The sequence below is a fragment of the Amblyomma americanum genome, chromosome 10 (genome assembly GCF_052857255.1).
Source record: "Amblyomma americanum isolate KBUSLIRL-KWMA chromosome 10, ASM5285725v1, whole genome shotgun sequence".
NCBI classification, from domain to species: domain Eukaryota; kingdom Metazoa; phylum Arthropoda; class Arachnida; order Ixodida; family Ixodidae; genus Amblyomma; species Amblyomma americanum.
In genome coordinates, this window is record NC_135506.1 from 130,320,912 (window position 1) to 130,342,874 (window position 21,963).

The 21,963-nt window shown below is 45.9% G+C and overlaps 1 pseudogene; it reads left to right on the top strand.

The window, feature by feature from the left end:
* Positions 1-8,134: 8,134 nt before the first annotated feature.
* On the top strand, positions 8,135-20,925 carry LOC144108709 (uncharacterized; annotated as a pseudogene).
* The last annotated feature ends 1,038 nt before the right edge of the window (positions 20,926-21,963 follow it).

The window sequence follows — 21,963 nt, forward strand, 5'->3', positions numbered from 1 at the left end:
CGGGAGTCCTCACAACACTCCTGGCACAACAGTGTTGCAGTTAATCAATGACCTGGCAGGTAGCTGTCGCCAACACAACCACCCATGAGTCTTGTGCAATCCAGGTTGTGAGCAGTTCCCTCGACTTGCTCAGCACATTCACAGATCACCGGGAGTGCTGATACGAACTCTAGTGCTGTGGTGTGGAGGTTAATCGATGTCATGGTGGGTGGCTACTTCCAACACACCTAGCCGTAGGGCTTGTGCGACCCAGGTTCTTTCCGGTCAGTCTCTCACCTTTTGAACAAAGTCATTAGGTGGGGATTCTGGGCATGGCTTTTCACCAAGGGACATGAAAAATGCTATTGCATTATAAACATATTTCCAGACAGCACAGGCCTGTTAAGACGCTACAGTATAATTATGAGATGGCATGAGTCATAAGCATCCAAAACGTTTATTCTCAGATATAAAAAGTGGTAATTTGAATATGCCAAAGATGCACTACATAAAACTCTGAAGAATACTATTAGCTCAGTTCAATACTGCTGTTTTGAGACAAGGCAGCATTTGTTTACAGCAGAGTCTCCCACTTTGGTACAAGTATACCACTCTCATACAAGTCCAGAAGATAATGTTCAAACTTCTCACTAGGTTCATAGATTTTCTGCTCATTTGTGGTTTTGACGCAGTAGCAGTACCTGTGTCGGTCAAAGTGCTGCACCTCCAGGGTTGCGACGATGTGGAGGACCCCATTTGCCACTAAGAGTGATTCAATCTTATAAAACTCTGGCCACTCCGCTCCTGTCGAAACCAAAACACACCCACACTTGTACCTGCGTCGATCAAGTGTTGCACTTTTGACGTCATGGACGACTGTGGTTGGAAGCACTTCTTTGGCACAGGCAGGGAGCGCATTCCAGTCAACAGGCTTACTTGACGATGTTTTCAGTTCTTGGTACAGTTGAAAGGTGCGGAGTTGGTAGCTCTGTCGCAACTGGTGCCTTTTTGCAAGTGTGTATGTAAGGTTCCTGAAGTTTTTGACACAGGCTGCCAACTTCTTGAGGCTTTGATGCTTCGCTTCAAACCTCATGGACCAGAAATGTCTAAGAGGTCCCACCTCGCACACAAACCTAGCATAATGCACCATGAAGTGAAGCTTAGGGGTAACTGCACCAGGCCCGTACCTGTCAGTGAGCTCGTTCAAAAATGTCTGCACAAGCATTTCCAAGTAGACAAGCCGTGCAGATGTCATTTCCGATGCAAATACAATGTCAACAATTTCCCGGAATTTCAAAAGCAATTCCCAATCCTCATTTTCTTTTGGAACTCTCGCTCCAAAGATCAAGGGAAAAAATCTTATCAAGCACCACTTGGTAGCAGCAGTTCCCATTAAAACAGATTTGCTATTGATGAATGCCGGGTTGATCGGTGGAGGCTTGTTTTTTAGATCATTTGCTCCATACTTGAATGAAGACAGCTCCTCAAGGTCTTGCTTGCACAGTAAGCCACTGGAAAGGAGAGATTTCAAAACATGTCGAAGGATGCAATCTATTCCTCCTTCCAAAATGTCATGCATAATGTCTGGTGGTAATTGCCGGGTAATGTCGAAGTATGGCAACTGCAAAGGGGGCGAGACCTCATTTACGCCATACAAAGTCCTGTTAGCAGGGTTCACTGCGATTGCTTCAAGATGTGACTGGTGGCTGCGTAATATGCGTGGCTGGCACATCATTTCACAGGTTTTTTTCTGGCAAATGTTTCACAGATACCATGCAGAATCTGCAGACTCGCCCACGGCTGAAACAACAAGTGAATCCGCCCAAGCGGTTCAGGGAAAGGTTGTCTCCACAGAAGCCGAACACGATGACTGTGGCCCTTGTCTCCTGTCCTTCTAAGCCAATGGTGTGGCCTTCTGCGTACAACTTGTTTAGGTCTTCGAGTAATGGCTGTAGTACATTGCTGAGGCCGTACTTTTTCACATAAACATAGCGAACAAGCAGAATCAAATATATGCTCTCAAGTTTCGATCTATGCTTGACATGAAGGTTCAACAAGCTGCAGTATACAGCGAGTAACTTGTGCTTTCCTCGTTTCGCTCCCAGAGGATTTACAACTTCAATTTCGTCAGTATAAAACAAAAGAAGTATTGTGTGTGTTCTGCTTTCTGGAATCACATCTTGAAGATGCTCTCTGTACACCGCACCATCAGTATAGTCTTTATACACAGACGGCGTCGTGTTCTCACGCTTTGGTGTTTTCAAGTGGGCTGCAATGTCGGGGATTTCACAAAGTGCACTGAGCAGCTTGGGCAAACGTACATAATGGTACTTTGCTGTGCCATCCAAAAGCTGTTCCTCAGGAGGAACAAAAGGAAAATTCGCTTCCACATATTGCTCACGCCTGTACTTGTTCTTTAAGTCACTAAAGAGGTCAGACATAAATGAGCAGCTTAGCAATTGTTGTAGTGCTGTTGTGTTTGTTTTTGCTGCACGTTCAACCTCCTTGCCATAGGCCTTCAGCACCAGCTCAAACACCAGCTGCAATTCAGAAAACACCTTCTCAGCCGCTGTGTGTGGCAAGCTGTGCTCTTCAGTGAAAAAGAAAAAGAAGTTGCACAGGGTCGATTTTGCCTGGTCCAAAAAGCTGCTAAATCTGTCATGTTGGACTGTTGTCTTCTGAGCTGAACAAACATTCGCCGAAGGTCGTTCTTTCTGGCGGTGACCGCTACCATAGTCCGCTGTGTCAGCCCAGTCCATTTCATGTGGGACAGGCTCGTCGTCGTCCAGGGGCGCGATTACGGATCAGTCTCAAAAAACTGTCTCAATATTGAGACAGTGACGTCAAAATGACGACACCGAGAAATGCCGACCGCCGAATCGGCCAATGCGGAGCAAGGAGGCGGTGGGCTCCGCCCCGAAACCACTAATCGCACGACAAGGGACCGTAGACTAATGTTTTGCAGTAAAAACGCAGTGAATAAAAACGAGTAATGTTTTATTTTGCTAAGTAAGTGTATTTCAAACCCAACAGCACCAAGCAAAAGAACCAGTGTTTTCATTTTTGCAATTAAGTTTGCTGTTCAGTCACTTTTTTTGCCGCGAAGGTGTGCTGTCAGCGGAATAGCGTGAACATGTTAGTCTGAAAATGAACAAAAACGCAATGAAGAAAACAAGCAATGTTTTATTTTGGTAGTAAACTGTGTTGCAATCTCAACAACACGAGGGAAAATTAGAAGCATTCTCAGTTTTGCAATGAAATTTGCTGCAGGTTAACTTCTTTTGCCATGAGGGCGCGCTGGCAGTGGTATCGCGTGAACATGGCGGCGTGCAAGAAAACAGCTGATTCCACGGCTAGTTCCCGATTTTTTGCGTGTCGTCTAAAATCAAGGCACTTTGCGGATGTCTGAAGTGTGCAGAAAAATCTGATTGAAGGCAGTGAATGCTACGGGCCTGCGCAGATCAACTTACAAGGAGCGCTGGGCTTGAAAATCGACGAAGACAACTTTAGTCTGTGTTCTCGGTCGGCGCCTATCGATCACCGAGTGACGTGTGGTTCTGTTTATTTTCTTCATCACATAGAAGCAACTGCCGACAGACAGGTGCAGCTGCTGATAGCTTGCAATCTCGGTGCGGGAAATGAGAGCCGACACGGCCTGCCTCTGTGGCAGCACTCTTCTGCCTCGTAACCAAGTGTTGCCGCCCACATCGGGCTAAGCACTTGATGTTCCGTTTGTATTTTTGTAGCTCCGTTCGGTTTATGTTCAGTTGTTGCCGTAGTTTCTTTTTTTTCCTGTGCAAGATGCAGAAATTGTGATGTTTATGCTCCACTTTGTTTAGAGAGAAAGGAAGCACTTGACTTGATAACTTTGCTATTGTCACCGAGGAGAGAACGAACTTGTTCCATTAACGTTATTTACTGATCATGTAGTAGATCCAGGGTCAACCTGGAAAGAAGTAGTTTGCTTGTATAGAGGCTAATTGCAACTGGGCAGAAAGTTGAGCAAGTTTGTTCATGTTTGCTGGTACACAGCGCCTGAATTGCCTATGATCCAGGGCAGTGAGGTAGGTAGGACAGGGCAGTGATGTGTAATATTGCATTTTGCTCAGCAGGCGGAGTGATGTTGGTATAACTGGGTTTGGTGAGGGCAGTGTTTGAAGGGCTTTAAATACTTTGCATAGCTTCTAACATGCACTTCCTTTCAGGTCGGAAGACCACTTGTTTTGTTTTTAAATTATGGTCCATCATATCTGAGACACCCTGTATACAGGCCACTCCAGTTTGAAAGGGAACAGCCAGTTGAAAATGACTAGGACATTAAATACCTAGGCGAAAAGTAGCTTGACAGCAGTTGCACTTATCACACATATAGCTTGTCCAGCCATTCGGCATTGTCACCGTCTCGTGTCATCATGGACAAGACTTCATAGCCCTGTGTTACGCAAACCAAGCTAGGTGTCAGTTATGGGGCAATAACCGAGTGCTCAAAATTTCCCACAATGGAGCTGCCTGTATATTCTTAGAGCTGTAGAGCATTTCCAGTAACGGTTTTGCATGATTTGTGATTGTAAACTAACCTCTAATCACACACCATCTCCTTGATGATGTGTCTGTGATGTTTACACATCTTTGTCTATCAGTGAAGATGTTCTAGTCATTCAGCAGTCATTGTAGCCACTGCACCTTACAATCTTTATTATGCATTGTTGTACAGCGGTTTCCTTGCAGTAGGTACAGCTTTTAGCACAGAGCGAAACCCCTAGTCACACACCATTACGTTAAAAGCTTAGCTTTGGTATTTACACTACTTATATGTGCCAAAATGTTTTGTAGTCCGGAAAATGCATCATGTACACTGTACTATGCCATATTTATTGTACAGGTAGCCTCTGTATGAAAGAAAACATGCACTTTGGACTCAATTTTTCAGATATTTTTTCTTAACTGCACTCAGAAATGCCATACGGTAATTGTACATCAAGGTAAAGTATGCTTGTATGTACACTGCCTTTTCTGTAATAGAAACACTCGTGTCAAATGCTGTGCCTAAAAAAATAAACGCGCTTACTGAATGTATGGTGCAATAAAAAACAGCTTTTTGATTCCAAAAAGCATCACAAATATTTCATGCCTTATTCCAGCACTACACGTTTGGTTCATGCATGTTCGTCACACAGGTAATGACCACAGGCACTCCACCAAGCTGGAAGGAGACAGCAGAGAAGGGGCAGGTGGGCTGACATAAGCATTGACAAAAGAGAGTTCAAAATGATGCTTTTCAGAAATTGGGCGAGCTGCTTCAACACCTTTTCCGTCTTCAGGAAGAGACTGTGCAACACGCTGCTGAGGGACTGGAAGATATACTAGCAAACACACTGAAAATGAAGTGGCAGCCGGTGGGGGGCACTTGTTTGTCACTGCTGGCTTCTCGCTGCACACAGGTTGGCCAAGGGCACAACCACATCACACAATTGCTCACACACTTGCAGATGTGTGTTGTGCAATGACACAAGGAAATGACAGTGGCAACAGGGGAAGAGTGCCTGATATGACTATGCCAGCATGGTGAGTCGTTTCTGGACGCTAGATTTTCCATCGCAACTGCCGCTGCACCATCCCTCGGTACGCCTTCCTCTGGAGACGGGTCGTCCTAGAGAGGCCAAAAGTACAGCACCGCATGCTCTTCTCAGGAGGCAGGTGAGGAGGGATCCTGTCTGTACGAGGCAGCCACCATTTAGAGGTGGCCCACTGTTATCTGGGTCAGAGGTAGTGTCGCCTGCACCCTCTGCTGATATGGGCACATCCAAACAGAGGCTGTGAAGTGCAGCACGTGCGGTGATGATGCGCACTGTCCACTTCCACTGGCACTGGTGCATCCGGTGTCCTTGAAAGCAACGGAAGCAGCTCTTCGGCACACCAATACAGCGCTCAGCCACAAATTGTGTGAAAGCATGTGGCGTGTTGTACAGGCCTTCTGCTGAGTCAGGTCTGTAATGTCATGCAACTGGTGCAGGCAGCCATGGCTCCAGTGGGTAGACATAGTCTCCTGCATAACAAAAAATGATGCAGCTAAGCATGTCCTTTCTCAGTGATCTCAACAGCATTACAGGACACTCTGCTATACAGTAGAAAACTCACGCCAAGTAGCCCACATCCAGGCTTTGCTGAATATGACATTGAAGAGCATACATACATGCAGGATTTAGATGTATAAGTGAGCACCACTGTAAGGTCAGTCTTTTACCACCATATTCATATAAATGATGCGCTATGATTGCCTACAAAACACAAGCGCTGTCAGGTGCATTTTGCTTTGGTTTCTTCAACAGGAAAGGCTATGCATTTCAACAATGTAATATGTGTCCTGTGTTTCTGCTGCAATTATATTTAACAAAAGGAAATGGTGGCAATACACTGTATCATACTGTAAAGTGTCTGCATTTGTGTAACTGTCCAGACTGATTCTTGTAGCTTTAGCAGATCCGGCCAAATGCATAGTGCTGGAGCTCAATAGATGTGACTGAGTTCGCCCGACGGGTGACACGGCTATTTTACTGCTTACCCAGAAAAAAAATCACCGTCGTCCAGCAGGCCTTCCTCCGCCTCGGAATGCCGCCAGACAAACACGTCGCGGAAGGATCCGGGTCAGCGCGAGTCCACGGCCAGGAAGCACATGTTCGCGCCACAGATCTGAGAAAAAACAAGCACAGCCCGTACTCACTCTCGCTGCCGAGGCCCGCACTTGTAGCTCATGCACTTATAGCACTTGAACTCATGCGGTCAAAAACAGTGGCCGAGGTATACTCACTATTACGTCCGCAGCGTAGAACCGCTTGCGGCTCGTTCGCAGCACTGCCTCCAGACTCCTTGTTAGTGATGAGTGCCCAATCGACACACCCGACGACGCCGGAGATGCTGCCGCGGCGAACGTTTAGGCAAAGGACGCCCTCCTTCGCCGCCGCCTTCTCCTCGGGTCTCCTCGGACAGCGAACACCCCCCTTCTGTTACCCAACGTTGACATTGGTCTCCGCTGCCCGCCGCAAAGGCTTGTTCACAGTCGGTTGGGCTGCGCCGACGTTTTCTTCATTTCCAACGGCGCCTTGAAACCCACCGGAGGCGAAGAAGCGCAGCGCGCACAGCACCTGCCGCTCCACTGACAGCGCACTCACCCGCGCACTTCCCAGTTCAACGGCGAGTTCGTCGCACAGACACTGCGCTGTCTCCTCGAAATAACTCTCCCGCGCGTCAAAGTCGTCTTCATGCACCCTCCGACACCGTTGCTCGCGCGGTCACCCGCGTATACGACGATGTAAACAGCCGCCATTTTCTGTCTCAAACGTGTTGATACTACTTTTTCCAGTCTCAAAAAATCGTCTCAATCTGCCTGCATAATTAGATGGCCAACGTCACCACTTCTGCGCCATTTACGACGTCAGTCAGTGACGAAAAAAATCAAAATGGCCGCCGACCAATAGGAGAGAGGCAAATGATATACTTTTTGAGACAATTTCGATTGAGACTGATCCGTAATCGCGCCCCAGTTCTGAATTTTCTCTGTTTGCTTTCTCGGTGCATCCGTGTCTCAAAGTGCTGCCGTTTTCTTCAAGCACATCTCGGTGGCGGCGATATAGATGCGATCTGTAGGATGAAAAATTCGAGTACGTGTTCGCGCAGCCTCCTATGCCGCAGAAAACATTAAGTTTGGCTCTGCACTGTGAACTAATCCAATGTGCGTCACAACTTTCGTCAGCTGGAACGAAAAGAATGGGCACCTCGGGCAGTACTTCGCGTCCATCGTTGTAGTCGCAAGCCAAAAGACCGCAAAGAGACCCCGCAAACGCGGTGTGCCAATTGCCAGAAAGCCGTAGTTCCTGCATATACATCGGAATCACATCGCATTAGGCGCACTTGCCACCAACGGCCAGGGACACGAATAGACACGAACAGCCTCCTAGCGATAAAGCCGCTATGCATGTTTGTTGTTGTTTTGCCCTTTCATCATAATAATCAAATTCACTAGGTGCTAGAGCACCTAAGTCGCATTTAGTATAACTAAGTATATTTGGTGTAATTTTATTTTGCAATAACCTTAGCAATTGGAGTGTCACGTTGTGCAAACTAAGCTGGCCAAGCCAAGCCAAGTCACCACAGTGCTCAGCCAAATTGAGAAGGGCGCATACTGCCAGTTGCTGCACGTGCTCGAGGAACTCTACTTCGCGTCTCACTCAGCAACGTTCATTAATTTCGCAGTAGTACATATACGTACGTCACCATGACGAGCAAGTGCCTAGTAACGTTCCGGGAAAGGAATTTTGTTTTGCCCTTTGATGGGACGCTTACACGGCGCGGGCTGGTTGAGCGCGTGGGAGACCATGAGCTGTTCCGCGGCATCGACGTTGCCACCCTCATCTTCACGGTGAGTAATTGTGTAAACTTATCTACGTGGTAGCTCCGTGACAAGTCAGTTGCCGTTCTCGGGTTCTTTTGGGGACTGGTGCTTGTAGGCAGGTGCTTATTACATCCACGCGTGTAAATGTGTGTACCTTACTTATGCCTCGCGCTTTTGTCCACAGTGAATTACGTAGTGCGTTGACAGTTTGCGTGTAATGTGAAGTTTAAAGCAATATCTCGGCATGCATGTGCTTCCCTATGCGTCATGCTCTAAAAATCTCCCTTTCCATAAGGATCTCGTGTCACAACAAAGGTCGGCAAATATTAAAAATGCACACCGGAGCGCGCCGCTTAACACTAAGGCAGGTGTTTAGAGCATTTTTCACATATTAATGCTTTATTTCAGTCGCGAGGTACAGGCCTGTCTAGAGCGCTGGAGCGGTGTAGTGCGGAGCAAACAAAGTGAAATCTTCACTCAACCGCTGTCAATGCTGCTTCGCACCAGCGCAAATATTATCTCTACGACCAAATACCAGCGTGAAAATTCCACTTATTTAGTGCGATATGCAGGCATTCCTGTGCTCTAGACAGACGTGCTGACGACTGCACTCGAAATACCCGAGGTAGAGGGAAGTGTTGCTGGTGTTGCAGTATTTTATGGTCATTGCTCTTCTAAATTGACAGGTCCTGAATTGAGTGCGTAGCCCGTTGATTGAGGTCTCGTAATGCGATGCAGCAAGCATGCCAACATTCTCCGGAAAATAATGTGACACACTCATTTTGAATAGTTTAACTTTACATGGTTAGCTATTTTAGTATCATTCTCGTGTTTCCACAGATGTTCGAAGAAGATTTTAATGTCTTTGTTGACATACCTGAAGACTTTGAAATTCGGGACAGGGCAAAAATCAAAGTCTCCGAGGATTGCCAGGTTCGGTGAGTACATTTTCTTACCAGTATTAACCATTATTTTGTATATTTCAAATAATGCTGGAGGAGCATCATGCAGCAAGGAGGAGTGTTCAATTTGTCTTCCACTGCAATCAATGGCAATCATAGTAGAAATGTATGGAAATGTTGGCCACAGTCTGTGCTCACTGTGTAGTATGCTCTTCTCTTCTTTTCTTATTTAAACCTGGCACTTTAGGATTGCGCATGTTCTTGACGAGCCCCAGCAAGCGGAGCAATCCCGTGTCACTGCCACATACAGCCTCACATACAGCCTGCCAGCTGTACCAAACGACATCAAATTCAGTATAGAGCGCCACCAAAGTGGACAATACTTCAGAGCACGGAGCAGAGTTGTCCAATGGCTCTATCATGACCTCTGCTTATACACCATGTAAGTTATTTGCAAGACTTTTGGACCATGTAGGGCAATGTGGAGATAACTTGGGCTACAAACTTGCGTGGCCATAAGCCATTTTAACGAGAAAGCATGAAGGAGCTCGTGGCGCAGAAAATCCTGTGTCGGCATTAGTAGACATGAGCAAGAAATTTGAATTTGTTGAAAAGGTGGCTATGTCACACATAGAGCGACGGACTTGAAAAGTAAATGAAATTAGAAAACTGGTGATTAGAAGGTTGCAATGTGCCTGGAACATCATTAGGCCATCCAGACATATAAACTGATCCATCGTATAAAAACCAGCGCTTACAAACACGGACAGAGGACGAGACGAAATGAACTGAAGGCTTTTCAGTTTGTTTCGTCTCGTCCTTTGTCTGTGTTTGTAAGCGCTGGTTTGTATTTGGTGGATCATCGCCAAATCGCCCAATCCTCAGTTCTGCATATGAAGTGGATAAGTTGCCCCGAAAGGAAAATTGCGGTTAGTTGAGAATCGAATCCGTGACCCTTGGGTTGCGAGTCAGACATGCTATTGGTATGTCATGTAGGAATGTTCAAAGGACTTGGTTAAAGAGGGCTGTAAATGTGTGTGGTTTAGTCTTTCACATATTGATTGTGAGAGAGCAAGCAGTGTCCTTGCTTATGTGAGCAAGGGGAACTGCTGTCACGTCGTAAACTTAAAGGCAGAGCTTATGTGTCCTCCCACGTCTTGCACCTAAGACACTGACTGCATCTGAAACTAAAATGTCTATGTGAGCCTACAAAAGAACATCCTCACTGTGTACTGCCTTACACGTTTGTCTTAACTGTGCTAGGTACCCTGGCAAGCTGTACAATGAGGCTGCGCAAGCTCTGGTGTCCAGGTACCCAAACCTGGCTGACTAATCTGGCACCGGCTATGTAAGTAGGCAGCTGAAGCCCTTCAAACTAATCTTGTAGGGACAGCAGACTTTCTTAAATTAACAGGGCGGCCTAGGTGTTCTGAGTATAATAATAATGTCTTCTCTATTTATCAGTGGTAGCCGTACCATTTTCAATAACTCTGTTTTGGGCGCCACTGATAGAGTCATTCACACCACAGTGCATGCTGCTGGCATGGCTGGCTGATTCTCTTTCATAAAATACTATCTCACAAAAAAAAATGGGATAAAAAATTTTTCAGATATTTCCTGTGGTACGTCGCTAGTGAGCAGGTCCTCGTTCCCTCTTGCTGCAGTAGCGGGGCAGTCATGAGTAATACTTGTTGGGGGGCTAGTTGGTGCATGTTTTCAGAAGATGGTTGTAGCGCCGAAAAAGACAGCAAATTTGACACACAATTTGAAGCATGTGGCAACAAAATATAAGGTTCCTGTGGTTTTTTCTACCCCAAAGAAACTGGCTGGCTTGTGCGTTAAAACTGATCCCAACAAGGTAAACAAGACTGATTGTAAAAAGAAGCATGCAGCTCCGCTTGTTAAATGTGCCGTGGGAGTCGTATATCAGATTCCTCTCACATGCGGAAAGCACATTGGACAAACCGGCCGCTGTAATAACGACCAATTAGTGGAACATAATCGGGATTTACAAAATGCACTGGTTCTCATCTGCCACATCATTATAAAGCCTGCAGAGAAGAAAGGAAGATTAAGTGTGTGGCAAGGCTGAAAGAAGCAAAGGTTTTAAACAAGTAAGGACCAGACAGCCCGTGATCTGTTGCCGGCCTTCTATATTAAAAGAAACTGTAGCGATTGTGTTAGTGCCCCATCTATCTCCATTTATAAGAATGAAACTGCTTTTTTAGATACACGGGCGTGAGATATGTGTGTGCCTAACCTATCTTTTATCCAGTTTTTTTGTAAAACCCTCGCGCGCATGTGTGGTTCTTGCTACCCATCTTGATTTGTCCTTATATTCATTCGCATTCGCGGTGAATAAATAGTTGGAAGTTGTGCCTGTCCCGTCTTGCTTGCTATGTGTTGTCTTTTTCGGTGCTACAGCCGTCTTCTGGAGGTAGTCATGAAGACTGTCGAATAGGACGGTGTATTAAAGGGTTGTACGAGAGAGCTTGATAATCCTGGCCCAGCTTGTCTGTTTGGCATTTGAATCGAAGGGCCATTGGTTGGCCTAGTTATTAGAGAACTCCAAGTGATCAAAATTAATCCAGAAACTCCACTGTGGTGCCCATCGTAGCTGATGTGTCGTTTCAGGACATTAAAACAACAAAAAGTTCGCCTCACAGTGAAAAGATAATTGGAAAACAAAGCTTGAATTACTGGAAAGGAACTCTATGCTGCAAATTTGGTAATGTGCGCGCTACCATAAAAAGCTAATGTCGGCGAGAGATCAGTGTGGGTCCTTTAGTGTTTTTATGCTATCAAAAATGTGCTGCAATAAAATATGGAGCAATATCTATAGCTTCTCATGAGGTGTTGTTATGTCCATGGGTGTTTACTGGTAGCTTGTGATCAACACCATCACTGTTAGCATGTATTTAATTGTACTGTGATTGCTTTTGTCAGTGCAAGCAGTAATGCTTGCATTGTGTGGGATCTTTTAAACACAGGACTCTTGGCGAGAAGCTCTCCGCTTCAAGGCAAAATATGAGCGGAGAAAAATCCGTATCCAGCAGAATGATGGGGCAGATTCTCCACCGTCAAAAAAAACGATGAAAGATGGGAAAGTGGCCACGGTTGGCGGAAATGCCCTGCAGCGTGTTTCGAGGCCGTCTGTGGTATGCATTTGGATTTAATGTAGTCCTTGTGCTGAAGACAACCTGGTGTGCAGTGTGAAGTAGGCTCCTTTTGCTTGCAGGCAACTGCACCAGACGGGGAGGATGAAGACAGTATTGCTGGCCACATCGAAGGAATAAAGTCGGCAGTACAAAAAGCTCGGCCAGACATGGCTTACATAATAAGATTGTATGCGCCGAACATTTCCTACCCGAAGGAAGTGGATTGGATCCGAGGATCCATCAGTGGAAGTGGCAATAGAGAAATTTCCAGCATTAGCCATGAGCTCAATCGTAAGTTCAGTAACTAGACCATCAGTTAGCGAAGCAAGGAAAAAGAAATTTTCTTTTTCTTTTCCTCTTTTGTCTTTCTTTCTTTTAATCCTTTCCTTTCTTGATTTCAGTCGCGGTGCCTGCACTTTGCATTCCATCTTAGTGGAGGCGAAATACAAAAGTGTGGATATGCTGTGTGACGTCAGTGCATGTTTAAGGACCTCAGATGGTCTAAATTGTCTGGAGCCTTTCACTACGGCGTCCCTTATGGCCTGAATCGTCTTGGGACGTTAAACCCGCTAAAGCAATTAGGCGGAAGTGGTCTATATGTGCAGAAAATTCAGCTCAAATTTATTTCTCTTTGCCTCAGTGGAGACCTGATTGAATGGCTCGCACTGTTTGAATTTCAGAATACACCTAGGGTTGGTTCAGTGTAGCATGCCCTGAATCCACATTCTGGTCTTTTTGTTTTTGTTGCTCGACTTCTGCTGTTTAGTCGTTTATTTATTGCACGGTTCTTGGTATGTGCTTCAAGTTGGTACTACCGGTGTTTGCTGGTGACAGCTGTTACATGGTGGACACTGAAGGGAAATATCGAACTAAGCAAGACAGTCAGGATATTCGTCAGGGACCGTACTTATACTTTCGATGCACTGAATAGTACCTGCATTGCAGAGAAAATCCACACAATGAGAGTCCAAAGATCATTCCACATTTAAGCGGAGATGCCACAGGAAAAAAAAACAATTTTAAATGGTCCACCCAGAGCAGTGAAATTTTGTGTGCTTAATACTGCTTTTCTGCTCTTTTCAGGACACTAATTAGTTCTCTTGTAGTGCGCACTTTTGCTCAGTGTTGCTAACAGGCCTCAAAAAACAATTTGTGTAGGTTTCATCTTACTTGAACCTGGTTATAACTAGAAAAAGCATTCGCGGGTGGTCCAACTCGCTCATCCATGGTAGATGAAGGCGGCAGACACAACCATTTTGTTGCAGCTTCTAATCACATGATCACCATGACGTCACACACGGTGGTGACGCCACCAAAGGCCAAAGGTTCTTTGCGATGGCAACTATTCCCTGTTGAATCGCTCCGTAACCAGCCAACTTGGGCTCTCTCCTTACTGGTGGCAGTGCTCGGCAAAGCCATCTACCGGTTGCGTGCCTTAATTCTCAGCCACTGTGCCACTCTGCGGGTAGTGTTATAAAAGCTCGGAGGGCCTATATAACACTACTAGGAAAGTTGGAGCCAGGGGAATTTCCGAGTTGTACCTGGAGTAGTAGAGCTTTTGCTCTAAAAAGGCCCTTTTGTGCGCATGCTTTCTCATAGAAAATGTTCACTGGGAACTACCAGCGGTAGCTTATTTTATAGCTTACTAACTATAGAATGCAGGGAAATAGCCCTGATGTGGTCATGGAAGTTCCTGGTGTGAAAAAAAATTGTGATGTTATTGTTATGTTTTTTGGAACTCATTACTGTTGAATCGTTTCTATACACTTGCATTGGAGATACTGCAATTCTTAGGCGACATCTAAAGCTACACATTGTAAAGGACACATTTGCCAAGTTTCAGTGCGATACGAAAAGTGCAAGTACCACAAATTCTGGGCGGGCTTCGAAAATTTGCACCCAGGATCTTCTGTAAGTCTCCATTCCATATCACTGTGAAACGTCGCAGATGTGTTCTGTAGAATGTGTATGTGTAGCTTGCAAATATCTATTCAGAATTTCAATATCTCTGCTACAAGTTTAGAGAGGCTTCAAACTACACTAATCTAAGTAATGATTCTGAAAAACAAAAGGGTAACATCATCACAATTTATTTTTCCCATACTAGAAAAACTTTCATGACCAAATTTGAGCTAGTTTCCAGCATTCTACAATTATTAAGCCGCAAAATTAGCTGTTGCTCTTCGTACCCAGTGAAAATTTTCAATGTGAAATCGTGCACAAAAGGACCTTTGTTTTAATCTTGTTAGTAACACTGAGCTAAAAGTAATCCTTCTACAAGGAAACTAATTATTGTTCTGAAAAAGGTAGAAAAAAACAGTATAAGTGCAGTTTCATTGTTCTAGGTAGATTAGTTAAAAAGATTTATTTTAGTAGCTTCTCTCGTTAAAGTCCCCACGGAAAATGAAGCACAGTGACAATATTTGTATGATGCATTTGTAATGGAGCTCTACGGCCAATGAGAGGTGCCACCTTCCTGCCGGGGGCAGTGGTGCATCTCTTAAAGGGACACTGAGACGAGCCCTATAAATTTTTTTTTTAGCAAAATCTGATAGTTCGGCATTTCATGGCTTTGTTTCCACTTGTCCGGGAGCGACAGATGCATTTATTTCAAAGAAATTTCGATTCGAAGTTGAAAAAGTTTATCCCGCTGCTCTGATTCAAACTCGAGAACTCTTATTACGTCAAGGAGAACTCTTATGACGTCACATGACGTAGAGACGTGAAACGTGACGTAAACGGAGACTCCGTGATTTCTGGCTGCTAGCAGTGCGGTCTAGCAGCCGCCGAAATGAAAGCTACTGTCGCCGCACGTTGAAGGTATCTATCGGGAGTCGCTACCGTCAATTCGTTTACGTTTGCACTGGCGTCTTGTCAGCGTTGCGATGAATCCCGTTCCCGAACCCAACGACGTAGTTCTCGCAAAAACTCCGGCCTGCATTTCAGCGACCTCAGCCCCTACAGAGTGTGCGATGCTTTTGAGCGAGCACGGTTAGGTTAGGCGCCGGAGGGTCGTTTCCCCCTTCCTCAGTGAGCAACCGTTGCAAACTAAATAATAAATATCGTAACCCCAGTGCGGGGAGTCTCGAGGGGCCAGGACAAGGTCGGCGCCTTGCGCCCATCGGAGGCTGGCCAGGGCTTTGGGGCCAACGGATTGCAATTCCTTGAATGGCGCGATTGCACGGTGCAGCAGGTGGCGTCGAGGTCTCCCGCGGTTGCAAGGGCAAGGTTATTTATTTATTTTTTTTCCACAAAAAATGGATGGGTGCTCAAGGGCTATTGCATTTAAAGTTGGCGGCTTGAAACTAAAGCCAGCGCACGACGCTTCAACGGCTTCCGCTAGATCCAACGGGTCCACTGGATCGGTCTCTCTCGCCCACTTGCATGTACCTTCATATGTGTACTGTGAATGGATTAAATTACCTGAGAGCTCGAAAAGAACAGCTCCGCCCAACTACCGAAGCTATTGAATTACGTCACAACGCGCACCTCGCCGCGGAGTTGAACAAGTCTAGTCTGGTCGGGCCGGCGGCGGCTGGTGCACTCGGCGCGAAATAGAAACATGCTCCAAGTCTCCCCGCCAGTGCGGTCAGAGTGCGCCGAAGCCACCGAACGCGTCGGAGGTCAAGCGCAGTTGGAGTATAGAGGGTCTCGCTTTGGTCGACGTGACGTCGCCTTGCAGCACGCGCGCGCGTTACGCCGGAGCATAAACGCGCCTTAGCAGAGCCTGCGCTTAGCTGCTAACCAATGTATTCGGTGGCGGCATCTATGGGAGCCACTGAACCCCCCACCCACGCACTGAATAAAAAAAAATCCTGTGCCGAAGATCGGAATCGAACCAGGGCATTTGGCGTTTGAGGCGGAGACGCTACCACAATGGCTCAAGGTACTACCATCAATAAAGGCGCATCTAGTGAATGCACTCTTACAATGCAGAAATATCCGCACTTTCGCTACGTATATCCTGGCCTAACAAAGCTAAGCCATCAGCAATTTTTCTGAACTGCCTTGTACCTTGTCTCCCGTCCCTAACAAACGATTTCCATTAAGTAGTTCGATGTTGACTGGCACAGCTAGGAACGTTTCGTCGGGTGTGTGTGCGAAGACACAAGTGCTGCCTTGTACGATCACCGACCATCGTGCCATCATATTTTTTCATCGACCGTGGCGATCATCTGACAAGCGTTCACAGGCTCCTTCGAAGGTTAACTAGCACTTGAAGTGGCACTTGGAGTTCCTCTGCTGTTCGGCGCTTGTAAATCGAGGCGCGTCAAAAACAAAACCACGGGGCACGCAAAGCTCATAGACGCGCGAAGCGCCATAAATCGAAACTCTCCTGGCCGCCTGTGGCGCCACCATGCATCGGTTTTCTTTGCTTCCAACATTCATGTTGTCATTTGTCTGCCTTCCTTGGGTGATAAAAGTCCACTATCGGTTTTAAAACAAAACTTACTTCAATATTTAACCGCGCAACCTGCCTTTGTCAGCCTCAGAGATTCGCGGCTCCATGTACGAACGAAAATTCCTCCAAGGTGGCGTCTCTTGTCCTATGACGTCACCACGCTTGCGCTTGCGAGATTGACCTGTGGCGGCGATACCTGTATTTTGTTGTTGCTATTTTCTACCTTACAAGTGCTTTGTTTTCAGTAAGAGCGGCGTTTTTATAATCAGGAGCTGGTATTCTATCGATACAAGCCAAGTTCAATTTCTCCTCGGTGTCCCTTTATCTGCTGCAGTGCGCAGCCATGAGTGGCATGAGAACTCAATACGATCTGTGAGACTAAAGCAGGGAATGGCTGAATATGTATGCTTTGCTTTACGATTGTATGGTAATGCTTTCGCACTCATGCACATCAGTGGTCTCTGCCGAATTCTTTCTTTGCTTGGGAGCTATGTAAGCCGCCTGCAAATTTCTTTTCGTGAACTTCGTAACATGGCAAACTGGGTGTTATACCTGTGCTTCCATGTTTTATTCTGTCCTAAAGCAACCGATGTGTTACAGTTCTTCATTACTGTTATTTTATGCTCGTATTCTCCATTTGTAGGCCCAGCTGGAGTTTGAGCTGATCACAAGCGTGCCAGTCTTGGAACGGCTTGAAGAGGCCCTTCAGCGCACAAAAGAAAAAATTGTGCATGCAGCTCGAAAGAAGCGTCACCTGGAAGGCTTCCTTGAAGACTTCGATGCCCGCATGGATGGCACTTCGGAAGCTGCAGTATATGGTACACATATTATACTGTATATTGTCGGCATATATATAGCTTATCGTATCCACTTGTGTAGGGGCTCCACTCTTGTAGACTGACAGACTGAGGATATTACATGAAAGTGGAATATTCCCACAGTTTTTTCGGCCACAGTGGAACCCAGTTCATGCATCACCCATTTCTGTGACGGCCACAGATAAATACTTTCCCTATTTTGAGTGCATCGGTAAGGCCCAGGCATGTGTAGCAATGAGCAATGTAAGCTTTCCAGTCGCGCTTTTGTTCCTTGCAAAGTGCATTGGAAAGAATATGTCATTAAGAGTGATATAGCCTAGAGTACTATGAATGTTGCACTATGGTTTGAATGTCCGAGCTAGGAAATGCTACCAAAGTCATTTAAATGCTTACTGCTCATAGAAAACCTGTGCTGAAGTTTGTTGTGTCGACTACTACATTGCAATACGCAGCTTAGCATTGCTCATAGTGCTTCCTACCTGCCCTTATTGCATGAGCTTCCACTCATTGTGAAGGCCACACTAGGCGAGCATCACTAATTTGGTCTGCAGGGACTGCCTTCTGTGGCTATGCTGAGCAAGAAAGGGAAAGACGGGTCTTTGTTTAGTGAAGGCTGGAGAGCTGAGGAGCAAGTGTCATTCTGCAGCAGAATAAAGTCCCGAAGAGAACGGGGACTAGGGGGATCAGCTCGCATAATAAATCCCCCCGCCCTTTTTTTTATGAGCCACGCAAACAATTCTTAGATATGGCAGAACCAGGCCCTAGCTCTCTCTCGCTCACCTCATCAACTGCGCACTGTAAGCGGGATTCACTCGAGAGAGGATTCTACCCCTATCGAGCGGGGAGGTGTGTACACATCACCAGAACTTGACGTCCTTGGGCGCCAGCCCAGGGGTGCCTGGCCTCTGGGATATGGGTCCTTTTGCTTGTCCAGCACAAAAGCTTCCTCGGTTGGAGGGGGTAAGCGGTCATTTTGTTGTAGTTTTGGGCCATAATATTATTATAAGAGAATTTTGTTTCTACAGGTCTGGGAATATTCACTACAAGCACAGGAGCTGCTTTCTTGTGCTTCGGCACACTCTAATATAGTCAAGCAAGCTATTGACAGCTTGTCTCGAATCTGCTCTTTTGAGGTCACGTAATCACGCATTTAAGTTTTAACAAGCTAGTTGAAACGGTTGTTGTTAGCTGGGTTCCCCTGTGCGGTTATCACTTCATGCTGAGGCAGTTTTCTAAAAAAAAGAAATGGTGCATATTGTGGAAGCAATGCAAAGAGGAAAAAACGATGCAGCTAAACTCGAAATATCATATGCACGTAAGGTTGCTCATGAAAAAGAAAATAGCTGACAGACATGGTATACAAGTTGTGTTTGCTGCTGCTCAAAAGCTCGCCCAAATTTTGTTGCACATTTTGTGCTATGGAAGAAAAAAAGGGCGAAAAAGTTTGTGCCATGTTGCAGCAGGGTTGTTTATGAAATTCTGTTGACCTGTGGGAAGGCCCATGTAGGCCAACGACGCACCTACGTTTGTGGTCGTTAACATGTACAGAAGCACATTTATTACAGCATTGTGGCCACGGATGCATGTGGTAAAGATTTAGCACCAGAAATTTGTTGGAAGCTTATGCATAAAAAAAAGGAAATGCACTAGCGAAGTATCTGTACAGCTCTTAAAAGCCAAATTGTGGATCTTGAAATCGTATGCATGAATGCATACTGTTTACAGCTGTTCATTCTGCATGTGTGTTGTTTTTTTATATTTCCTCACCTGAAAAACAAATTGCGTAAAGCAGATAAAGTGGGCAATGTGTGATGCCTGTTTGTCTTGCGCTGGCGCTTTACTACTACTTGAAACTATGAACCATCTTGCCTGACAGCAAGCTCCGCTACTACTTTACATTCTGCCTGAACTATTGTTCTTGGCTTATGTCTAGTTAACCCCAAATTGGCAGCTATCACTTCAAGAATGTGTTTGATATACAGGGCTATTGCTTAATTTGTTATGCCTTCTAGTCTGAAATGTAGCAGCGCATTGCTTGGGTAGTTAGTGTGGTGCACCTTTTATTTTAGTTATCTCCAGTGCAGCCATTCTGGGATGACAACGCACTTTCGTTGATGCCTCTTGAAGGCACTAATATAGTCTGCATGCAGTAAAAAGTTGGCTGGAGCAGGACCTTGGGACTGAAGCATATTGTAACAAGCAATAAAGATCAGAATTTATTTTTCATTTAATTTTGGTGCTCTTTTTATGTCTCCATGTTTCATGTCACTGTATTTAAAATTCATTCGTACTCTTTCAGAGACAACAGTCACGGCAGCAGTATGCCTGTTGCCAAGCATGGTGAAGGAAAGAGTAGAGACTTTCGTCCGCCCATTTGTAAGTTTTTAAAACAGCATGTGTGAGCAGCGATGTTTTTTGGGATGCTGGGGGCATGCAGTTCTTTTTTCTCCTTGAGAATGCATTTGACATTACTTTTGTTTCTTAAACAAGTTAAACAAATATACTGTGTCAGACTGAAGAAAACAAATACACAGTATTTGATATAATAACATAGCTTTGGATACTAGCCTTCATATTCTTGTTACATGGACATTTTCAGAGGCTATGTAGTCCAGAGGCTTAGAAATTCTCAGTTGCTATCGAACTCGAATCAGGTGTGCTGCTACAGTAAACTCTATCACCATTGAAGGATTCCATCTCACACTGAGGCATAGTGGCGTCACTATCGCAGCCAGTCATTGTTCAGGCATCCAAGCAATTGACTTATAAATGACCTGCAGAGCAGCTGACTTGGTTTGAATGCAACATTTTTGCTTAGGTGGCCTATTTAGCTAATTAGCTCTAGTAAGCCACCTTTTAATATGTATTAAGCATTGTGGAGGGACAAGCTTGCAAATGCTTCCTTTACATGCAAGGCTGGAGGTGTCTGAACTTGAGATTTCTCGAATGATTTGCAAAACACTCTTTTCTAAAACTTGCGTGTGCGTTTGTTTTTTTACAGGATCCTGCAGCTGTGCACTATATACCAACTGTAGTGCACAAAGGAGGCATTCTGACAACGACAGATTTTTCTGTTTGCCTTGAGAAGATTTGCATCAAGGAGACAAGCCTGCTGGCGGCAGTTGCAACCCAGATGGCCTTGTACTGGGCATTTAATATAGTTTTCGATAAAAAAGCACAGCGGTCATTTGACTTGCTGTGCAGGCTCATCAATGTTGACAGTGGCCTACGGCCAACTCCACTTGTGCATTTGGCACAAACTGTTTTGGGAAAGTGAGTGAGTGAGTGAAAACCCCGCCGAGTATCCTAAGGGCAGTTTTGCTGACTCTGCCCTTTGTATAGTTTTTGCACGTTTCTTTCGAATCTGATAGTATGTTGAGTGGGCGACCGGTTCTGTAGCCTTCTGCTGCCGCCAGCGCGACGGCAATTTCCTCGGCCTCCGCTGCGCCCGCGACTTTTGCTGCGGCGCTCGTTAGCATTCTTCCTTTGCTGTCTACGACTACCAGTGCGGCTGCATGTTCTGACCCGCACGGGTAGACGGCAGCGTCCGTGTATACTGTGTTTTCTTCCGAGGCTAGCGTTTTCTCTACGTACTCCGCCCTAGCCTTGCGTCGGTTTGCGTGAAGGTTAGGGTCCATATTTCTCGGTATGGCCTTAACGTTAAAGGTTTCTCTAAGGTGGTCTGGCATCTCCGCGTATCTGTCTGTCAGTCCGCGAGTGTTCCGACCCAGCCTTTTCAGGAGCGCCCGTCCCACAGGAGTGCCTCTTAGTCTGACTTTTTGTGCTCCCAGCAGCGCTTCCGCGAGTTCGTCGAAAGTGTTGCTGATGCCTAATTGTAGCAGTTTCTCGGTTGACGTGTTTCTGGGTAAGTGGAGAGCCGTCTTGTAAGCCTTCCTCAGGATGGTGTCGGCTTGTTCTCTTTCCGCCGTGGTGGTTGCGTGGTACGGCAGGGAGTACGTAACTCGGCTGACTATGAGGCTGTTTACTAGCTTGAGGGTGTCTTCCTCTCTCATGCCGTATCTCTTTTGAGAGACGCGGTTGATCATGCGGCCCACCTGCTCTGCCGCTTTGCTTAGCAGGCTAATGGTGTGACGGCATTTGCGGCTGCCTTGTAGCCACATGCCCAAGATTCTTATGTTCTTTTCGGGTATGAGTTGACCCTCGAGGGTGACTTCCAGGGTTGCTTGGGTGGGATGTCTGCCGATTCTGAGGAGCTCCGATTTCTCTGTCGACTTGCAGCCTTTCTTGTTTTTCGCCTAGGGATCCCCGGGTGGTCCAGACCGTGATGTCGTCGGCGTACATCGCGTGCTGAATT